Source organism: Saccopteryx leptura, chromosome 3, assembly GCF_036850995.1.
Source record: "Saccopteryx leptura isolate mSacLep1 chromosome 3, mSacLep1_pri_phased_curated, whole genome shotgun sequence".
Taxonomy (NCBI): Eukaryota; Metazoa; Chordata; class Mammalia; order Chiroptera; family Emballonuridae; genus Saccopteryx; species Saccopteryx leptura.
The window spans coordinates 126,613,517-126,618,996 of record NC_089505.1 but is presented as its reverse complement, the minus strand read 5'-3'; the positions used below and the strand labels follow the sequence as shown (position 1 = coordinate 126,618,996).

Genomic DNA, 5,480 nt, shown 5'->3' with positions numbered 1-5,480 from the left:
GGGCCTCCAAAGGTTCCCCCCCCCAATCAGGCTCTCTCATAATACTGTCCGCAAGTGTGTGTTCGTCCAGCAAAGGTGTTCCCCTCTGGTCACAGTCCAAGAGTCTATTACACTGCTCAATGATTAGTCCAGGATAGACAGCCCAGCTGTCTGTGCAAAGCACCAAAATGAAAGTCCATTCCACCTATTACCTTCTAATGCCAACACCTATTGCACATTAGAAAGGGATCAGTGGATTGCCAATTTCACATGGGCTCTCCAGACCCCGCCCATCCCCATGGACGGATCCCTTGGCCTTCCCCCATTCAAACTGGGATAACAGGTCTTGGTGGGGGGGTGGGGGGGTGGGGGGGGTGGAATCCTCCTCTCCCTCAGCTGTCTCCAATAAGTAATCTTGTAACCTTGCAGCCTGGACGCCATCCATTTTCCTGGTAGATACTGGGGCCACCCACTTCCCCTGCCTTTTAAGTGGCTGAAACATTGTTCTGACTCAACCTGCTGCCAAAGCTCCAACAAGACTCTATTAGGCTTGCCATCCAATTTCTCCCTATCTTCCCCAGCCGCTATTGAATCTACCCACATCTATGTTCAGGTAACCTTTACAGGCCCATTTCTCCTGTTAGAAGGGCAGCACAGACAGCAGCCCTCACAGCCTGACAGTCCATCTCTGTTCTGGAGAGCATGATACCATCCACCCTCTATGTCCCACAACCACAGCAACCAGGCTGCCAGGTGCTCAGTGGGTTCCTGCCTGAATTTCACCCCCAACTCCATCAGCTCTGTCTGGGTGTTGGGCTGGACCATAGAGTGTTCCACTACCTGTGGAGGGGGTTGTGCCTGCCCCTGGGTGCTCTTGGCTGCTGGATTTTTACCTTGTGGGTGACAGGTGGCCAGGCTCTGAGTCTGTGGATAGCAGCTTCAGCCCGAGCCTCCCTCTCAGAAAAGGAGGACTTGGAAACACCTGCTCCTGTCAACTCGGAGCCACTCTTCCAGCACGGATGCTGCTTCTACGCCTGCTTTGGCTCCTGCAGCTGCCGGCTCTTGGCCTGAAGCTGAAGCTTGAGCACTTGAACCTGCAGTTATTTCTGCAACAGCTGACGGTGCCAATGTTCTGCTTCCAGTGCAAACTGGAGCTCATGAACCTGTAATTCCTTCTCCAGAGACCATTCCAGTTCCAGGCGCATCTCAGACTGCAGCTCTCAAACCCAGTCGGCCTCCTTCTCCAGCACTCAATCCAGTTCTTGCAGTAATTGCTGCTCAGTCTGCAGCTCATCCTCAAGCTTTCAACCTTGAGCAGCTTCTCACACAGAGCTCTTGGTTTCTTCTCGCAGGGTTGTTGAAAACACCCAGCCCATGATCCCCAACAGGAGAGCCACTGGAAACAGCCACTCCTCTGTTCCACCCTTTAAGGGTGTCGGTGGCTCCATACCAACCAGCTCTAAATCCTGCCCACTACACCAGATGTAATGCCGGTGGCTGAGGCCAGGCAGGTCCACACTGGATTTGGGCAGATGGTAGAGAATCTGCAGAGCTGGAAAGCGTTGGGCCATTCTGTTTAATAGAGTCTCGCAATGGCGGACAAGCACACAGGCAAGGGGAACACCGTGTATCAGGCAAAAAAAAAAAAAAAACCACAGCAAAATTGCCCCTAACAGTGGTGAGCAGACAATTCGCCATCCACAGTCCCCCTGAGTATCAGCATCCATAGCCTTAAGCCTCAGCACATGTCACACTGCCACGTGCTCACACACCAATCAGGCAAAGTGCTTGCAGCCTGTAAACCAGTGAGCAAGCCTAACACAGCTGCTTCTCCACATTAGGTTAACTTGATTTTTGGTGGCAGATGTGCCGAGCTATATTTTTATGGACCAAATCCTGCCAGGAAGTATGGTGCTTACTTGCCTTGGATCACATACTGAGGTAGGGCTAGGAACAGTGGAATGAGCATTAAGTATCAAAATGTTACAGTTCACAAAAAGTTATTAAAGGCAAATAATATTAACTTACCCTCCATAAAGGTCAAAGGCCACTTCACATCCAGGTTGCCGTGGCTGAGTTTCTCACTTTTTTTTTGTTATTTTTCTGAAGCTGGAAACGGGGAGGCAGTCAGACAGACTCCCGCATGCGCCCGACTGGGATCCACGCGGCATGCCCACCAGGGGGCGATGCTCTGCCCATCTTGGGGCTTCACTCTGCCGCAATCAGAGCCATTCTAGCGCCTGAGGCAGAGGCCACAGAGCCATCCTCAGCACCCGGGCAAACTTTGCTCCAGTGGAGCCTTGGTTGTGGGAGAGGAAGGAGAGGGGGAGGGGTGGAGAAGCAGATGGGCACTTCTCCTGTGTGCCCTGGCCGGATATCGAACCCAGGATTCCTGCATGCCAGGCCGACGCTCTACCACTGAGCCAACTGGCCAGGGCCGAGTTTCTCTCTCTCTCTCTCTCTTTTTTTTTTTTTTTTGTATTTTTCTGAAGCTGGAAACAGGGAGAGACAGTCAGACAGACTGGGATCCACCCGGCACGCCCACCAGGGGCAACGCTCTGCCCACCAGGGGGCGATGCTCTGCCCCTCCGGGGTGTCGCTCTGCCGCGACCATAGCCACTCTAGCGCCTGGGGCAGAGGCCAAGGAGCCATCCCCAGCGCCCGGGCCATCTTTGCTCCAATGGAGCCTTGGCTGCGAGAGGGGAAGAGAGAGAGAGAGGAAGGAGGGGGGGGTGGAGAAGCAAATGGGCACTTCTCCTATGTGCCCTGGCCGGGAATCGAACCTGGGTCCTCCGCACGCCAGGCCGACGCTCTACCGCTGAGCCAACCGGCCAGGACCCAGGGCCCAGTTTCTCACTTTTATTCAACCTTTGAGGCAAGGTTTGAAAATAGGTTATTAGATTCTGGTCACAGCAAGCAGTACCTTTACTGTATCTTCTGACCAGCAGGTATTTGAATCATGATTACCAGCTGTTTCCAATGTTTCTCCTTTCTGTCAGGCTGGGGCAGGGTGGTCTAATGCAGTGGTCCCCAACCTTTTTTGGGCCACGGACCAGTTTAATGTCAGAAAATATTTTCACAGACTGGCCTTTAGGGTGGGACGGATAAATGCACAAAATAAAATTAAGCGACCTGCATAAAAACTGTGGTATTTTTAAATATAATTGTCGAACTTACGAGACAAGCATCAAGAGTGAGTCTTAGATGGATGTAACAGAGGGAATCTGGTCATTTAAAAAAAATAAAACATCATTCAGATTTAAATATAAATAAAACGGAAATAATGTAAGTTATTTATTCTTTCTCTGCGGACCGGTACCAAATGGCCCACGGACTGGTACCGGTCCACGGCCCAGGGGTTGGGGACCACTGGTCTAATGGGGAACTAGTTTCATAGTTGACTAGTGTTTTGTGTTCTCATTAGTGTTCTCACTAAAATCTTTATGACTGTGAAGGAACAGGAGTGGAAGATTCCTCTTTATATTTTTTAACCTGAAAGAAATGCAAAGAGTTATACAATTCATGCATTAGATAAGCATCTGGCTGCTGATGGAAGAGGCCTGTAGATCGTTCACATAAATGAAAATGTTGCCAAACTGACTGAAGCCCTTCTACATTATTGATTGGAAGGCTCCTGAAGCTGTGGAAATGTGTGCTCAAGTAGAGAGTAAGAAAAGGAGAAACATGGAGAAACTCAGAGAAATGACCCAGAAAGCCAGGGAGAGGAAAGCTGGGATCAAAACCCATGTGGAAAAAGACAATGGGGAGCCACATGAGAGGGATGGAATCAGCATGACAGGCAAAAAGACAGCATGGCCATAATCTCTCCAGGGCAGCTCCTGTTAAGAGTTTGAAACTGCAGAGAAATTAAAATCAAGACATCAGTGAGGTCATTGCTCTTCATGTGCCCAGTCCTTGGACTTCCAATGAAGTTCAATATGATCCAAAGGCTGTTTAATCAATCCAAGCATATGGACGGTGATTTTGCAGATGGACAAGATGAAATTAATATTGTTTATGATCAAGCCTGGAGAGGTGGTAAAGATATGGCCCAGAATATATATATAGGCCCAGTAAAAATCTGGATAAGGACATGCATGATGATGACCTAAAAGCCAGAATAAAGATGACCAGATTTGTTCCTGATAAGGAGTTTTCTGGTTCAGATCATAGGGAAAGAAGTTGAGAAGGACCAATTCGGTTTGAGGACCACCCTTTTGGTCTGGACATGTTTTTGTTCTTTTTTTTCTTTTTTTTTTGTATTTTTCTGAAGCTGGAAACGGGGAGGCAGTCAGACTCCCGCATGCACCCGACCGGGATCCGCCCAGCATGCCCACCAGGGGGTGATGCTCTGCCCATCTGGGGCATTGCTCTGTTGCAACCAGAGCCATTCTAGCACCCAAGGCAGAGGCCATAGAGCCATCCCCAGCGCCCGGGCCAACTTTGCTCCAATGGAGCCTTGGCTGCGGGAGGGGAAGAGAGAGACAGAGAGGAGAGGGGAAGGGGTGGAGAAGCAGATGGGCGCTTCTCCTGTGTGCCCTGGCCGGGAATCAAACCCGGGACTCCTGCACGCCAGGCCGACGCTCTACCACTGAGCCAACCGGCCAGGGTCTGCACATGTTTTTGGAAGAAGCCAAACAGCACAGTGACTCTACAAGACTCTCAGATAGCAACTGCCCCAAGGAACATGAGCATGAAGGCAAGAAGAGAAGGAAGGAGTAGATACACCTTTCTTCAGAAAAGATGTAAGTCATATGGGCCAGATAAAAACAAAATCTGGGTGTGAGACCCCCAGCACTAATTTTTATTAGAGGAGAAGGAGGATGGAAAATTCTACTTTGAACTATTTAGCTTTTTTTTTTTAAAGAGTGGACTGTGTTTGTGCTCCCACATTTTGGCATTGATAAAACATACTGTCCCACACATGAAATTAAGACTGCTTCCTTTTGTTTGATGTTAAAAAAAGAATAGGCCTGACCAGGTGGTGGCACAGTAGATAGAGCGCCGGACTAGGATGCGGAAGGATCCAGGTTCGAGACCCCAAGGTCGCCAGCTTGAGCGCGGGTTCATCTGGTTTGAGCAAAAAAACCTTGGACCCAAGGTCGCTGGCTCCAGCAAGGGGTTACTCGTCTGCTGAAGGCCCACGGTCAAGGCACACATGAGAAAGCAATCAATGAACAACTAAGAAGTCGCAATGCGCAACGAGAAACTAATGATTGATGCTTCTCATCTCTCTCTGTTCCTGTCTGTCTGTCCCTTTCTATCTCTACTTCTGTGTAAAAAATAAATAAATAATAAAAACAAGCCTGACCAGGTGGTGGTGCAGTGGATAGAATGTTGACCTGGGATTCTGAGGACCCAGGTTGAAACCCTGAGGTTGCCAGCCTGAGCTCAGGCTTACTAGCTTGAAGCCCAAAGTCGTTAGCTGGGCTGGAAGCCCCCCACCCCGCATCAAGGCACGTGTGAGAGGCAATCAATGCATAACTAAAGTGCCGCAAATA

The 5,480-nt window shown here is 49.7% G+C and overlaps 1 pseudogene; it reads left to right on the top strand.

The window, feature by feature from the left end:
* Positions 1 to 998: 998 nt before the first annotated feature.
* Positions 999 to 4,701, top strand: LOC136398315 (SNW domain-containing protein 1 pseudogene; annotated as a pseudogene).
* The last annotated feature ends 779 nt before the right edge of the window (positions 4,702 to 5,480 follow it).